The sequence below is a fragment of the Aquarana catesbeiana genome, linkage group LG01, assembly GCF_042186555.1.
Source record: "Aquarana catesbeiana isolate 2022-GZ linkage group LG01, ASM4218655v1, whole genome shotgun sequence".
Taxonomy (NCBI): domain Eukaryota; kingdom Metazoa; phylum Chordata; class Amphibia; order Anura; family Ranidae; genus Aquarana; species Aquarana catesbeiana.
Window position 1 is genome coordinate 3,052,635 of NC_133324.1, and position 16,493 is coordinate 3,069,127.

Consider the following 16,493-nt stretch of genomic DNA (forward strand, 5'->3'; position numbering starts at 1 on the left):
GGCCTGGGGCTGCAGAGTTTGTTCCTTAGGTTCATCAAGCAGAGAATCGGGAAGAGATGCCAACCTCACTAGGTGCAAACAATATAGAGACTGTCCAATCACCTTCAGAACTGGGTGAGGAGCCCCCAGAGGAGGGGCCACCAGAACTCAAAGAACAGAAACCACAAAGAGCCATCCATACATCTAAAAGACTGACCTATGACACCACCTTGGGTGAGAGTTCTGAGGAAACTATCGTTGCCACCCAAAGGACTCACAAAATGTAAAATCGTCCCATTCCAGTTTCAGTGGAAGGTGACTTTATCTCACCACTTGACACATCTCGGTGGGCCATACCAATATCAGTGATCTATTGTCAAGGCAACCCCTCTCCCTCTAACAAATGGTTGGAGGTTTACTTGCCGGGTTCCTGTTATAATGCAAACCATTTGCTTGCTTTTGTGTGTATACTAACCTAATTTTGCCTCCCATTGTTCATTCAAAGCTATGGAACAGCGTGTGCACATTTCTTTATTGTATATCATGGGACACAGAGCCATAGTAATTACTATGTGGGTTATAGGCTACCTTTAGGTGATGGACACTGACACACCCTAAGACAGGAAGTCCACTCCCTATATAACCCCTCCCAATACTGGGAGTACCTCAGTTTTTTCGCCAGTGTCTTAGGTGTTGGTCACGAGTAAAGATGTGCTGTGCTGAGCTCCATTGGAATATTCCTTGCTGGGGCAGGCTGTGCAACCGGATCCATTCAAAGTGTCTTTTCAGGTCGAACTGAATGGTACCCGGACCTCGTGGTGGAAGAAATGAGGTTTAGCCCTGTAATGCTTCTCATTTTAGAGAGCTGGACCCCGGGATCCAGTGCTTTGGTTTTTTCAGCCAAAAGGTTTTCCTGGCAGGGTGCTTTACAGTTCCAGGGGTGTGGATCCCCCGATAAAAAGGGGCCCCGGTCCCTGAAGGTTTTTAACGGAGCCCATCGTGAGGGGGGAAGATTGGGTCTGTCGGTTTTACCACAGAATCCCTGCAGCGGGAAAGGTAAGTGGAGATTCCTAAGGAATTTTAAATTTTCTTATGGATTGTCTCCTTTGAAAAGTAAATGTTGTCACGCCTAAAGTCACCACTGGGGGCTGTATAGAGCACGTACCTTGTCATGCTTTCCTTAGATCGCTCTGTGTCAGCAGAAGCTGCAAACTTTCCTCCGGCTAGCAGTTCCAGGCCTCGGTAAGATGTTGAGGGGGGATTTCTTTCAAAAAGACCCCCCCACCTGGGCAGAAGTGCTCCCCCTTTCCCGGGATGGGTAGGGGAAAGTGAGAACGATCGGCGGATGCCGCTCCGTTCTCCACCGTCCCTGTACGGCAGTTTGTTGCGGCTCTTCTCCTCCCACCCCCTCCCCCACACACATGTCGATCCCGTCGGATCAGACGGGATCGGGATACTTGAAAAGAGGAAGGGGGTGCGGTGGGAAGATAAAGGGGGTGTGGCTTGGCGCGGCGTTAGTGTGCGGTAACGCCCAGCGCAGGAGTACATTTAAAAAGCTCCATTTTGCTGACAGCAGCTGACGGAGGGACACAAGAGCATAGTTACATAGTTACATAGTAGGTGAGGTTGAAAAAGACACAAGTCCATCAAGTCCAGCCCATGTGTGTGATTATGTGTCAGTATTACATTATATATCCCTGTATATTGAGGTCATTCAGGTGATTATCTAATAGTTTCTTGAAGCTATCAATGCTCCTCGCTGAGACCACCGCCTGTGGAAGGGAATTCCACATCCTTGCCGCTCTTACAGTAAAGAACCCTCTACGTAGTTTAAGGTTAAACCTCTTTTCTTCTAATTGTAATGAGTGGCCCCGAGTCTTGTTAAACTCTCTTCTGCGAAAAAGTTTTATCCCTATTGTGGGGTCACCAGTACAGTATTTGTAAATTGAAATCATATCCCCTCTCAAGCGTCTCTTCTCCAGAGAGAATAAGTTCAGTGCTCACAACCTTTCCTCATAACTAAGATCCTCCAGACCCTTTATTAGCTTTGTTGCCCTTCTTTGTACTCGCTCCATTTCCAGTACGTCCCTCCTGAGGATTGGTGCCCAGAACTGGACAGCATACTCCAAGAGCAGAAGCGGGCATGTAGTTGGTGACTGTCACGGAACGTCCCACACTCTGCTTGATTGCCTCCGTCATATACCACTTCCTCCCAGTCTGTATACAGATATCAGATATTACAACCTCTCTGAGCACAAAACAAGGCGACACTTGCTTGTTGCTACCATGAACTCACTTTATTCAGAACCAGAATACAGTCTTATATACAGGAGAAAATATTACTCTAACAATACAAACGTAACCTAATTAACCTAATTAACATGAGCTAATTAACTAATCCTTTATACAGCCTAGGTGACTGAGACATGACCTATTGCCCAGACTGAGTTAATTATCACAGGACATTTCTCACAATAGCAGCTCCAATAGGAGTCGTCCCGTCTCCTACATTGTATAGAGGACAATGTCATCAGCTCATTCAATTAACATAAACACAGGTAGTTGGAGTTGATGACACCAGCATCTTCTCACAGGATGTGTTCCAACAGTATAATTCAGTCTTATCATTCTAATACGGCATATAAAGGGTTCCCAGAGTCTGTGTGTTTTGGGGGGACATGGACCTGAATCCAAAGTAACATCAACCCCAGGGTCCCCAGGCATACAGCTCACAGAGAGCACCATTCCCCCAAATGCTAGGGCCCATAATCGGTGGGCAAGAGGCTTGCGTTCAGTCCCCTCCAATAGCCTCTGTCCTGGGTGAGCCTGTCACAGTGACACAGGCATTCCCTTGGCACATTTACTGAAGCATCAGTCTGGGCATTGATAGCAGCGGCAGTTGCTGGACTATTTGCTCAAGCAGTGGGTGCAATTTCTTCTGGTAGTACCTTTGCATTTGTGTATCAGGCTATGGTCAGAAAGGGTTGTAGAAACACCCAAAAAAGGGCTCAAAGGTGTCTCCCTCAAGCTCTAAGAAGCTTAGTCTCATCTCTATAATGGCATCCTCCTCTGAGAGATCTGGTTGGTCAGAGTGAGCCACCGGGGCCGTCAAACATTGCAACTGTTTCCAACACTGCAGCCCCTGTCTATATTACTGAAGAGGTTTTTTTCCTCAGCTATGATAGGATTTGAGGAAAGGTTAGAGGCTTTATTTTCATCTTCCCAGAGTGGGACAAAATGCGACAGGTCCCCTTCCACTACCCGGGACCCTCAAACAGAGGAACTGGGGGAAGGAGAAGATGAATTGCCCTCAGGGGACTGTGGAGAGGCTAATGACTCTTCTTCTGAGGGGTCAAATGCAGAAGGACCTCCTTCAGCTTCACAATCTGAAAGATTGATGGTACAATCTCTTACTGAGTTGGTCCGCTCCACTGTCCGCTCCACTTTTATGGTACCCTTAACTGAGTCGGTTTATAAGCCCACTTCTTGTTTGGGTTCGTTAAAGCCTCCTCAGGCTGTGCATGCCTTTCCTGTCCATTCATTGCTGGAGCAGCTTATATATTCTGAGTGGGATCACCCAGATAAGCATTTTTTTTCCCTCCTTAAAAGTTTTTAACACTTTATCCTATGGGGGAAAAATTCACTAAAAAGTGGGAGATACCAACAATTGACGCTGCTCTATCCTCTGTGAATAAAAGTTTGACTTGTCCGGTAGACAATGTTCAAATGCTTAGGGATCCAACGGATAAAAAAATTGGAATTCCTGTTAAAAAACGCATTTTCTCTGGCAGGTTCAGTGACTCAACGTGCGGTGGCAGCAATTGGTTTATGTCAATCCTTGAAAGACCAGTTTAAAACAGATGCTGAAGGTTATCCCTGATCAGCGGGCCCAGGATTTGGCCGAGCTACCAGGGGCCTTATGTTTTGCAATAGACGCTATGAGAGATTCTATTCTTCAGGCCTCGTTCCTTACGCTTGGGCATATACATGTGCGTAGAATACTATGGTTAAAAAATTGGTCAGCCGAAGCGCCTTGCTAAAAGCTCCTGGCTAGTTTTCCTTTCAGCGGTGAACGGCTGTTTGGGGATGATTTGGATAAATACATCGAAAAAATTTCTAGTGGAAAGAGTACCCTTTTGCCAGTAAGGAAAAGGAGTAAACGTATTTCAGTGAGCTCCTTCTCCAGTGCCAGGGGCATCAGCCTCCAGGCAGTCATGATGGCCTCCACCCTCAAGTTCAAGAGCTAAACCTCAGGGTCAACCCCAGGCACAAAAGAAGTCCTGGGGTAGGAAACCTACAAAACAAAATACTAAAGCCTCCTTAATGGCACATTTACCGGATACATTGAAACCTCTGAATTCAGATTTGGCAGATTACCCACCTCCTGATCCTCCTCCCCCCGGCACAGCAGTCCTGCTCATCATAGTCCCAGAAGTACCACAATTACCAGCAGTCCCATTATCGAGGAAAGTCCTCTCTTCAGAAGAATCTCCTGCTGCCTTAGTGTCCATGTGACGTGGAGATTTCGCTATACGCTATGCGCAATCCACGTCTCTTGCGCTATTAAGCGCCCTTTCAGCCTTTTGGTATAATGCAAGTAAACAGACATAGTCACCGTCCTCATTGGGGATGAGCCGAACACCCCCAGGTTGGTTCATGGCAGGACAAGCGAACAGACCAAAAATTCGTGCGAACACCGTTAAAGTCTATGGGACTCGAACGTGAAAAATCAAAAGTGCTCATTTTAAAGGCTAATATGCAAGTTATTGTCATAAAAAGTGTTTGGGGACCTGAGTCCTGCCCCAGGGGACATGGATCAATGCAAAAAAAAGTTTTAAAAACGTCCCTTTTTCGGGAGCAGTGATTTTAATAATGCTTAAAGTGAAACAATAAAAGTGAAATATCCTTTTAAATATCGTAGCTGGGGGGTGTCTATAGTATGCCTGTAAGATGGCGCATGTTTCCCGTGTTTAGAACAGTCCCTGCACAAAATTTTTTTTTAAAGTAATACAAGTCATTTAAAACTACTTGCAGCTGTAATGTAATGTTGCCCTTTGGGTCTGGTATGGATATTAAGGGGAACCCCACACCAAAATAAAAAAAAAGGCGTGGGGCCCCCAGGACCTATATACCCTGAACAGCAGTATACAGGGGGTCCCCGGGTTACAAACAAGACAGGGACTGTAGGTTTGTTCTTATGTAGAATCTGTTTGTAATTTGGAACCGGTACATTTTGTAACTGTAGCTCCAGCCAAAAAAATCTGTTTTAAGCTTTTTGGATAACAATGGGAAGGGTTTTCACCCCTGTGACATTTGTTTTGCTGTCTGTGCCCCTGTTCAGAAGATTTCACTTCACTTTCTGTCCCAATGACAATTGGATTTAGAAAATTTGGGGTTATTAGGGAAACAAGGATTGGTGATAAAGCATCAGTGGAGACACCTTTTTCCCATATTAACTCTTACAGGAGAGAATTTCCCTTCCTAGGGGTAGATTTCCTCTGACTTCCTGTTGTCTCCCTCCGTTTGTAAGTAGGAGCCATTTGTAAGTCGGATGTTTGAAAATAGGGGACTGCCTGTATATACTTTACGCCCTATATGCCCTATACACTCTGTGGAAAATTGGGCCTTAGGTGTTGGTGGTACCAGAACACTGTAAGCCCTCACAGATACTTTTGTTGAGTACAGGAACAGGCCCTGCTGGGAAATATTAGATCAAAAATTGTAATTACGTGCCCCGGCTAAACAGGGGCAGAAAAATTGGGCCTTAGGTAGTGGTGGTGGTGCCCTGAACAGAAAATATTCTTAGAAGCTATCATCATGAAAATTGAGGAGGAATAGGATAGTCACTCAGCATAGGCAGTCTTCAAGGGATCCCATATCCATAGAAAATCATTTGGTTACATCACCATCAGGTGCTTGTTAGCTGGTGATCAAAGATTCAATTTTATGAATGTGAGCCGATCAACAGAGTCTGTGAACAGGCGCACTCTGTGATCGGTTACAAAGCCTCCAGCAGCACTGAATGTGCGTTCAGAAAGAACCCTGGATGCAGGACAGGCCAGTAGCTCAATTGCATATTGAGCAAGCTCTGGCCAGTGGTCTATCCTCCAGACCCAGTAACCCAGTGGATGTTCTGGTGGAAAGTTCTCAAAGTCTGATCTTGCTCCTAGATATTCCTGCACCATGTAAATCAGACACTGGCGATGGTTGCTGGAACTGATCAGACCTGAAGAATTGTCTGAAGGCATTGGTCAGCCGGCCACCTTCTCCACCGCTCTTTCTGTGACTGAACGAAGCCTCAGCAACATGTTGTCCAGCACCAGGAAATTGTAACCTCCCAGGCTCTGGAAATGCATTGCACAAACCTTTCTACAAGGCCTCCCAAAGATGTTTCATCCTCTGCTCCCTCTGTGAAGGCTGGATAAGTTCTGCACGCTTACCCCTGTAATGTGGATCAACAGGAAGACAAGAGTGACAGTATCACTGATGCATGCACTGTCACTGCTCACCATCCTCGTGGCCTCCTCAAATGGTGACAGGACAGTGCATGCATCCTTAATCAGTAGCCACTGGCATGGATAAAAAAGCCAAGCTCCCTGACCCTGTCCTGGTGCCATACTCACACAGGTACTCATTGATGGCCCTCTGCCGCATGTGCAGCCACTGCAGTATTGTCAACGTTGAGTTCCACCTCACAAATGAGGCGGTTCTTGGGCAGGTTGCATTCTCTTTAAATGTCAGCCAGTCGAGCACTGGCATCATATGACTGGTGGAAATGACCACAGACTTTGCTGGCCTGCATCAGGAGATCCTGTAAGCCAGGGTACCTGCTCAAGAACTGCTGCACCACCAAATTCAGGACGTGAGCCAAACAGGGAACATGGGTCAAGTGTCCCTGTCGGAGGGCGGAGAGAAGGTTGGTGCCATTGTTGAATACAACCATTCCTGGCTAAAGCTGGTGTGGCATCAACCACCTCTGAGCCTGCCCCTGCAGTGCTGACAGAATCTCTGCCCCAGTGTGTCTCCTGTCCCCTAAGCAGACCAACTCAAGCAGTGCATGGCATCTTTTTGTCTGAGTGCTTGCGTAGCCTTTTGAACGCCTAGGGAGCACTGCTAGTTCAGAGGAGAAATCTGCAGAGGAAGAGGCCATAGAGGAAGAGGAAGAGAAGGGGGTGGAGGAGAGAGCTGTGGCAGAATCACCACTAGCATTTTGGAGGCGTGGTGGCGGAACAAGCTCCAACAATACTGAATCCTGTCCTGCATCCCTCCCAGCTTCCAGCAGAGTTACCCAGTGCGCCGTGAAAGAAAGGTAACGTCCCTGTCCATACCTGCTGGACAATCAGTCAGCAATAATATGCACCTTACTGCTGACCGCCCTGTCCAACGAGTCCAAGACATTGCCTTCCACATGCTGGTAGAGAGCCAGAATGGGCTTCCGTGAAAAGAAATGGCGTTTGGGAACCTGACACTGAGGTACCGCACATTCCACAAATTCATTAAAGGGGGCAGAGTCTACCAGATGAAAAGGCAGCAGTTGCAGTACTAGCAATTTGGCCAAGCTAGCATTCAATCACTGGGCATGTGGATGGCTGGGACCGAATTTCTTTAGACGGTTTAGCAACTAGGGTAGGGAAATTTGCCTGGTACAATCGGATGTTGGTGTACCACTAGCAGATTGGCCACAAGTACTTGGGACACCTATTGCTATACCTTCAGTGCAGGTTTCTGAGAGGACTGGAGGTATAGTGGGGTTGGAAATCCCAGCTGATGAGGAGCAAGGAGAGGTCTGCCTTGTTCTTTGATGTGGGTCTTTTAAGTGCTGATGCCAACAGACTGTATGGGAGCTGGACATATGTCTGGTCAAGTATGTGGTGCCCAAGCAGCTGCTGTTTTGGCCATGCTTGATACGCTTCAGACATATGTTGCAAACAGCAACGGTGCGATCTGCTGCACACGTCTCAAAAAAAGTCCCACACCAAAGAACTTTTCAAAATACACGGGGAATCAGCAGCGCCCTGCACCTGCTTAGCTCTGTGGTCTAATGCAATAGGGTGGCTGCCCTTAAGCTGCCCCCTGGAGAGCATTCTACCTCGTTGTAGATGTGCCTCCTCCTACTCCTCCTCCTCTCTTCTATCAGGCACTCAAGTTGAGTCAGTGACCTCATCATCCCCTCCCTCCTCGTCACTGGAGCAAACTTGGCAGTATGCTGCAGCTGGGGGAACATAACTGTTAGTTTCTTGACCTTCTTGAGCATCCCCTCTCTCTAGGCTGACGTTACTCCCTTCCGTAACCTGGGTACCATCATCGAAGACTTCAAATCGCTGCGCATCCTCCAGCAGCATGTACCCGACACTGTGGTTGAATAGTTCGGGGGACTCCTCCATGCATGATGGTGGGGCTACAGAAAGAGTGACTGTTGACATGAAGCCGATGGAATAGGCTGCTTTGGCAGCTGCATAGGAAGGAAAACTACTCTGAGCCTGGGTGACAGAGGATGAGAAGGGCTTTGTTATCCATTCAACCAACTCTTCTGCATGTTGTGGCTCAAAAACATGGCCAGCTGCAGAAAAAAAGGACAAGCGTGCCCCACTGCCACGTGCTGAGGATGCACCATGTCCATGACCAGCACTGTGGACTGTAGACACAGAGCCTGCTTGCCCTCTTTCAGTGGCCTGTGAGAGTCTGCCTCTCCTTGGTGGCCTTCTAGACATGATGTATATTTTGTTTAGCAAAACCACACTACACTGTATTGTGTACTGTGTACACCACCAGGAAAGTAGTAGTAACTGCATTAGGGGTGCATGGTACTGTATACTCTGTACACCGCCTGAAGATATTAGAAAAAGTACACCAAGAATGGACTGCAGTGACATCTAGCTAAACTGGATTCAGTGGATATATATATATATATATATATATATATATATATATATATATATATATATATACCAGACTATCTGTATATATATATATTAAATACACTGCAGCTAACTGAATAACCTGCCTGCCTGCTCAATCTAAATGACACTCTCTCTCCATCCACGCCAACAACACACTACACGAGGCCGACGTGCAGGCAGCCTTATATAGTGTGGGGCGTGGACTTAGTCCCCCTGAGCCATGATTGGCCAAAGGCACCTCGCCTTTGGCCAATTATGGCTCTCTTAGCTGAGGGCGCTGGGATTGGCCAAAGCATGCAGGTCATGGTGCATGCTTTGGCCAATCATCATACAGCAATGCACTGCGCTCCCGAAGTGCATTATAGGGTGTTATGCGGTGCTCAAATTTGGCGTGAAAGCCCCATAATGTTCGGTTTTGGTGGAACGGGCGAACAGCCAATGTTCCAGTCAAACTCATGTTCGACCCGAACAGAAAGCTCATCCCTATTGAGCACTAATCTGCATGCTTACCCCCTAAGCATTTAATAAGAGAAATAAATCTGCGGCGCTAATCTAAAAAACAAATTCCTGAGACGCCAAGAATAAAAAGCTGGTATGAAAAATGCCAATAAAGAACTCAAACAATGACAATGATTCTAAGGTGCGTAGATAACTGATAATAGTAAAGGAATAATGCTTAAGTGCCAAAGCCAAATACAGGACATGTAAAGCAGCAATGATAATTGTCAAGCTCATCAAAGGAGCCAAGGATAATAACCACAGATGATAATGTTCACACACCCATAACAAATGATATGGGGGGTAAAAATGCGGCGCTTAGCTCAATGGGTATATTCCTGGGATGCCAAAGGAAAAAACAGTGGACACCGAAGGAATAGATGCCTGTAAGAAGATGCAGGTAGCAAAAAAAATTCCTATGATGCGTGAATAACTAATTATTACCTCAAAGAGATGAACTATGTAACAAAGGAACTAATAACCACACCAGGAAAAATAAATTCCAGGTAAGGATCCAGTTCATGTACATTTATATTCCACCATTTTTGTGCAATCAAGAATCATAACAAATAAATGTTGCATCAAAAGAGTGCAGCTAATTAAGGGAACTAAATGACTGAGATCCAGATAATTAGTGACCTCTTTACAGACCTTAATTGTAAACAGCAATAAATATAACTCGTGACTCAAACAACACAGTGTTCCTAAAACATATGTGCAAACAATAATTCTGTGCAGCATCCAAAGTGAAGGCAAGTGAATGAAAAAATATTAAATAAACATTACGGTCCTAATAATTGAAACACAAATTCATATAATAAATAATGTTTAAATATTCCATAAATCTAAATAAATAAATCCATAAGTAAAAATAATTGAAAGCAATAATATCTCTGAATAAATTATATAAAAATACACTCTATAGATAATAATGTGCAAATATTTGTGCAGCATCCAAAAATTGATACTAAATAAATATGTATCTAGTTAACATAAAATGTGTCAAATCGGACAATTATTTCTACTAAGTGAACAATGTGTCTTCCATAAAAAATAAATAAAAGTGAACAACTAATAACACACCAGAAAAATAGAAAAAACAGTGTTCAGCATAAATATCACACTAAATGTGATACCAAAAAGTGTCCCAAAGTAAATCGTTTCTAAACTAAAAAAATGTATATGCAAAGCATCCCATTCCTATCTCCTTCGTGATGAAGGGAGCCGGAGCGTACACAGAACATGGAGCATAGAATCCAAAGCTGACATTGAGAGAGCGAGTGCAACGAACACTGCTTGAGAGACTTGGAGATCGGGAGACGTTTTACCATCTACACCAAGGCTGATATTATCCTGTTGGGAGCTGACAGCGTTCAAAACCACCTGCAGGCACAGACTGCGTGAGGATTTTTTTGGGCTGTTATCGCTCAGCCAGGAGGTGAGAGGCTGGGGGAACTGGCTTTCTTTATACACCTGTTTTTTTCCTTCACTGGGGATATGTGAAATAATTTTCTTTGATTCATCACGAAGGAGATAGGAATGGGATGCTTTGCATATACATTTTTTTAGTTTAGAAACGATTTACTTTGGGACACTTTTTGGTATCACATTTAGTGTGATATTTATGCTGAACACTGTTTTTTCTATTTTTCTGGTGTGTTATTAGTTGTTCACTTTTATTTATTTTTTATGGAAGACACATTGTTCACTTAGTAGAAATAATTGTCCGATTTGACACATTTTATGTTAACTAGATACATATTTATTTAGTATCAATTTTTGGATGCTGCACAAATATTTGCACATTATTATCTATAGAGTGTATTTTTATATAATTTATTCAGAGATATTATTGCTTTCAATTATTTTTACTTATGGATTTATTTATTTAGATTTATGGAATATTTAAACATTATTTATTATATGAATTTGTGTTTCAATTATTAGGACCGTAATGTTTATTTAATATTTTTTCATTCACTTGCCTTCACTTTGGATGCTGCACAGAATTATTGTTTGCACATATGTTTTAGGAACACTGTGTTGTTTGAGTCACGAGTTATATTTATTGCTGTTTACAATTAAGGTCTGTAAAGAGGTCACTAATTATCTGGATCTCAGTCATTTAGTTCCCTTAATTAGCTGCACTCTTTTGATGCAACATTTATTTGTTATGATTCTTGATTGCACAAAAATGGTGGAATATAAATGTACATGAACTGGATCCTTACCTGGAATTTATTTTTCCTGGTGTGGTTATTAGTTCCTTTGTTACATAGTTCATCTCTTTGAGGTAATAATTAGTTATTCACGCATCATAGGAATTTTTTTTGCTACCTGCATCTTCTTACAGGCATCTATTCCTTCGGTGTCCACTGTTTTTTCCTTTGGCATCCCAGGAATATACCCATTGAGCTAAGCGCCGCATTTTTACCCCCCATATCATTTGTTATGGGTGTGTGAACATTATCATCTGTGGTTATTATCCTTGGCTCCTTTGATGAGCTTGACAATTATCATTGCTGCTTTACATGTCCTGTATTTGGCTTTGGCACTTAAGCATTATTCCTTTACTATTATCAGTTATCTACGCACCTTAGAATCATTGTCATTGTTTGAGTTCTTTATTGGCATTTTTCATACCAGCTTTTTATTCTTGGCGTCTCAGGAATTTGTTTTTTAGATTAGCGCCGCAGATTTATTTCTCTTATTAATTGTTTTTAGGTGTGTGAACACTATTATTTGTGGCTGCTATTCTTTTTCTTATTTGACGTTTTTAAGGGATTTTTTAATTTTTTATTGTTGGATTATTAATTTTTTGGTGTGCGCACAAGTACTTATTATCATACCCCCTAAGCATAAAATCCCCCTCCTTCCAGTAAAAAAGTGCCCCTGCTAAACTCCTCCCTCCCAGCACACATATTTGCCCCCCCATCTCCCAAATCCCCCAGCACAAATGCCCCACCTCCAAAAAAAAAAAATCCTCCCTCCTAGCAGAAATCCTCTCCCCCTCAAACTTCCCCCCTCTTAGTACAAATCCTCTCTCCCCCAATTTTCCCCTCCTAGCACAAAAAAACCCCATTCATCCCTACAAGCACAAATACCCCCCCCCCCCCAATGCCCTCTTCCAAATTTCACCACCTAGCACAAATCCCCCCTCCTAGTACAAATCATCCCTCCCAAATTTCCCCTCCTAACACAAATACCCCCCAATTTTCCCTATTAGTACAACCCGCCCCCCAAAAAAAATTTCCCCTTTTAGCACAAATCCCCAAACACCCCCCCATGTCCCTTTCTAAAACAATTCTTACCCCTTGCTTTCCTCAAAATCCACCCTCCATCCAAGCACAAATTCCCCCCCAATCCCCCTCCTAGTACAAAGCCTCCCTCCAAAATTTCCACTCCTATCACAAATCATCCCCTCCTAGCACAAATCCCCCCCCCCTAGCACAAATCCCCCCCCCCTCCTAGTACAAATCCAACCTTCAAAATTTCCCCTCCTAGCACAAATACCCCCAAATTATCCCTATTAGTTCAAATCCCCCCTAAAAAATCCCCTTTTAGCACAAATCATCTTCCCCCACCCCCTCTCCCAACACAAATCCCTCTAAATCACCACTCCTAACACACTTCCCCAAATTTACCCTTCTAGAACAATTCTTACCCCTGCCGCCCTCCAAATCCCCCCCCTCCAAGCACAAATCCCCCCCTCCTTGTACAAATCTTCCCTCCCAAATTTCCTCTCTAGCACAAATCATCCCTATTAGCACAAATTGCCCCCCCCTAAAAAAATCCCCCCTTCTAGCACAAATCCCCCTTTCTGGCACAAATCCTCTTCCCCCATCCCCTCCACCAACACAAATCCCTCTAAGACCCCATTCACACCTCAGCATTTTGTAGCGTGACGCTGAAGGCTCCAAAACATTGGAGAAGAAGAAAAAACAATTATTCTCTATGGAGACGGTTCACAAGTCGCCCGAAAAAAGTTCTGGAGCTCAAATTGGGCAGATTTGCGTGTTTTTGGTGCATTTTTTTCCCCATAGAAATTAATGAAAATGTGCAATTTGTGCGTTTTAGCGCAATTTTCTGCTCAAATTAAACTTTTTTTTTAAAAAAAACAGTAAAAATATATGAATAAATAAATGTAAAAAAAATACACAAACAAACTAAAAGTCATCACAAATAATAAATAAAATAAATTAATCATATGTAATAATACATAAATATAAAATAATGAACCCCCACACTTAAAAAAATATATTATTATTATTATTATAAATAATAATACATTTAATATATATTTTTATTTTTATTATTATTGTTAATAATAATGATAATAAACATCTGAACAAAAAAATTATTATCATTAATAATAATAATGATAATAATAAAAAAAGTATTATTATTAATTATTTATTTATATTTTGTTTTAGGGTTAGGCTGGGTTCACATATGTGCGAATTGGATGAGGGTTCCCAATTGCAAAAGGGTCCTGTGCGTGTTTGGTCTGGCTCAGGTGTGACTATTCAGGCAAAAATTTGGACCTCAACAGGTGAACAGACACGCACCGGACCCCAGGCACAAAAACCCGTGGCCGCACACACGTTAACCTGGCCTTAGGGTGTTTAGTTATTTTTTATATATTTTTTAGTCTTTTTTTTTCTTTAAGGGTTAAGTTTAGGAGTTAATTTTTTTCTTTATTATTACATAATTTTCATTTATTGTATTTATTTATGATTATTTTTATTTATTTCTGTATTTATTTTACATTTATTTATTCATTTATTTTTTTATTAGTATTATTAATATTATTAGTAGTAGCAGTGTTATTATTAACACCCTAACCCTAACAATAATAAAAAAAAAAATAACCCGAACCCCCAACCCCTAATCCTTAGGCTCTGTTGACACCTGAGCGATCTAAATCGAAAATTGCAGCAAATTGCGGGACGCTTGTGTGATGCCATTACTTTTTGCTTTTTTTAATTTATTATTATTATTATTATTATTATTATTATTCCTTTTTGTTTTTTTTTTTTTTTTTATCATTATTACTCATTTATTATTATTTTATTTTTTGTTAGGGTAAGGGGTTAGAGTGAAGGTTAGGTTACTTCTTAATGGCGCCCCAATTGTGGCGCAATTTTGCCGCGGGATAAATCATGCTGCAATCGCAACTGCTTGTCCCTCAAAAAGGGATTGGGGTGCTATTAAGAAGTAACCTAACCTTCAATCTAACCCCTTACCCTAACAACAAAAAAAAGATGAATAATAATAATAAAATAAAAAAAAAAGCTGATGAAAAAGCTAAAAAAGCTGAAAAACCCAGCAACAAATGATGCAACGCTGTATAAAAATGTGCAAATTGCGCATAAAAACGCACATAAAAAAAGGCTCCGGTGTGAATGTCGCCTAAATCACCACTCACTAGCCTAGCACATCCTCTATGATTTCCCCCAACAATTCTTACCCCTCCAAATCCCTCCCCTCATCTCCTCATGACACACCCCCCACCTCACATGATACCACAGTGCCCCTCCTGCCCATCCCTTGTCCTGCTCGCCCCTGTTGTACCCTCTGAGCACTCCAATGCCCTGGTGGCTCGTTACCTCCTGGACCTTTCAGCCTTCCTGCACCTCTGTGAGTTCCATCAGAACGTTCACACCAAACTATTGGTCCATTTTTTAGTGTGTTGGGATGGAGATGTGGTGGCCTCTGTAGAAGACCTCAAGCTTCAGAAGTGAAGTCCCACCCTTCCGTTCCCCCCCCAGTACCTGTCCTAGTCTGCCGTCAGGGTCTCCTCGTAGGTCTGTCTCCCTGTACTTCTGCCGGCTCCCAAGGGTTCTTGTTTGAGTTAGCATACCTCCAAAATGACTGGACTGACATCTCCTAAATTACTGAACTGGACTGACTTCATTCCATAAAGTGTGTAGGCAACGGACACTCCCCACCGTGCCTCCAGGTAAAGATTGAGTGAAATCTACAGCTGATCATAGAGATGATCTGGAACATCCCCCATCATCTCTATGGTCTAGGAGGCCGCAAGCCACGAGTAATTCGTCACTTTCTGATTTGGGAGGAACGTAAACCCCACCGTTATTCTGAATTGGGAAAGCAATCTGTGGACACCGATCTCCGGTTGATCAGATGCTTTTAAATGACAGAGGAGAGACCTGGGATAAAAAAAATAAATAAATAATATAAAATAAAAAAAGAATAAAAAAAAAAAGATAAATAAATAGAATTAAAAATAATGATAAAAAATTTAAAGCGTCCCTGCTGTCCCCTCGCGCCCAGAGGGGCGCGCTTGTGGAATGGCGACAAAACTACGGTAACTTAAAGACCTCCATAGGCGACACTTTTTAAACGACTTTTACCATTTTAGAGTTACAGAGGAGGTCTAGCGCTAGAATTATTGCTCTCGCTATAATGTTCGCACATGTGTGGTTGCGGACACCGTTTTACATAGGCGCGCGCGACCTACGTACGCGCTGACTCTGGGGGCACGAGCACACGGAGGGACGGGGATGCTTTAAATTTTTTTTTTTTTTTATTATTATTATAAATTTTTTTTTCTTTATATTATTATTTATTTCTATATATGTAAAATATATATTTATATTATATCTATTTATTTTAGATTATTTTTTTATTTTTATACTGTAACTTTTTTTATATTATATTATCTATTTATTTTATTTATTTATTTTTATTTTTTTTGCATTTCAAATAGTTTTTATTGATATTTTGCGCATAGCATCGCTCCTAACTGTCCCTGATTTCGAGGGACTGTCCCTGATTTGGAGCAATGTCCCTCTGTCCCACTGTCCCTCCTCATTTGTCCCTCATTTTGGTCCGATCTATGTAGTTGTATTTAAAATGTACTTTTTATCTTTCAAAACATGTTTCCAAGTACTCGGGAGTAGTAGGGGGGTACTCTCTTTTTATAATTTTTTGTTTTCCCATTTAATAATTTGAGGAGGTTTGAACGTTGGCCTGTTGGTCGTTCAGGTACTTTTAGAACCACGAAATTCCTTTCTTGGGTGGCGCTGTACTCTGATAATAGGTCCAGATTGCATTGTTCACACATTGACATAGGGATTGGGGTGATTTCTG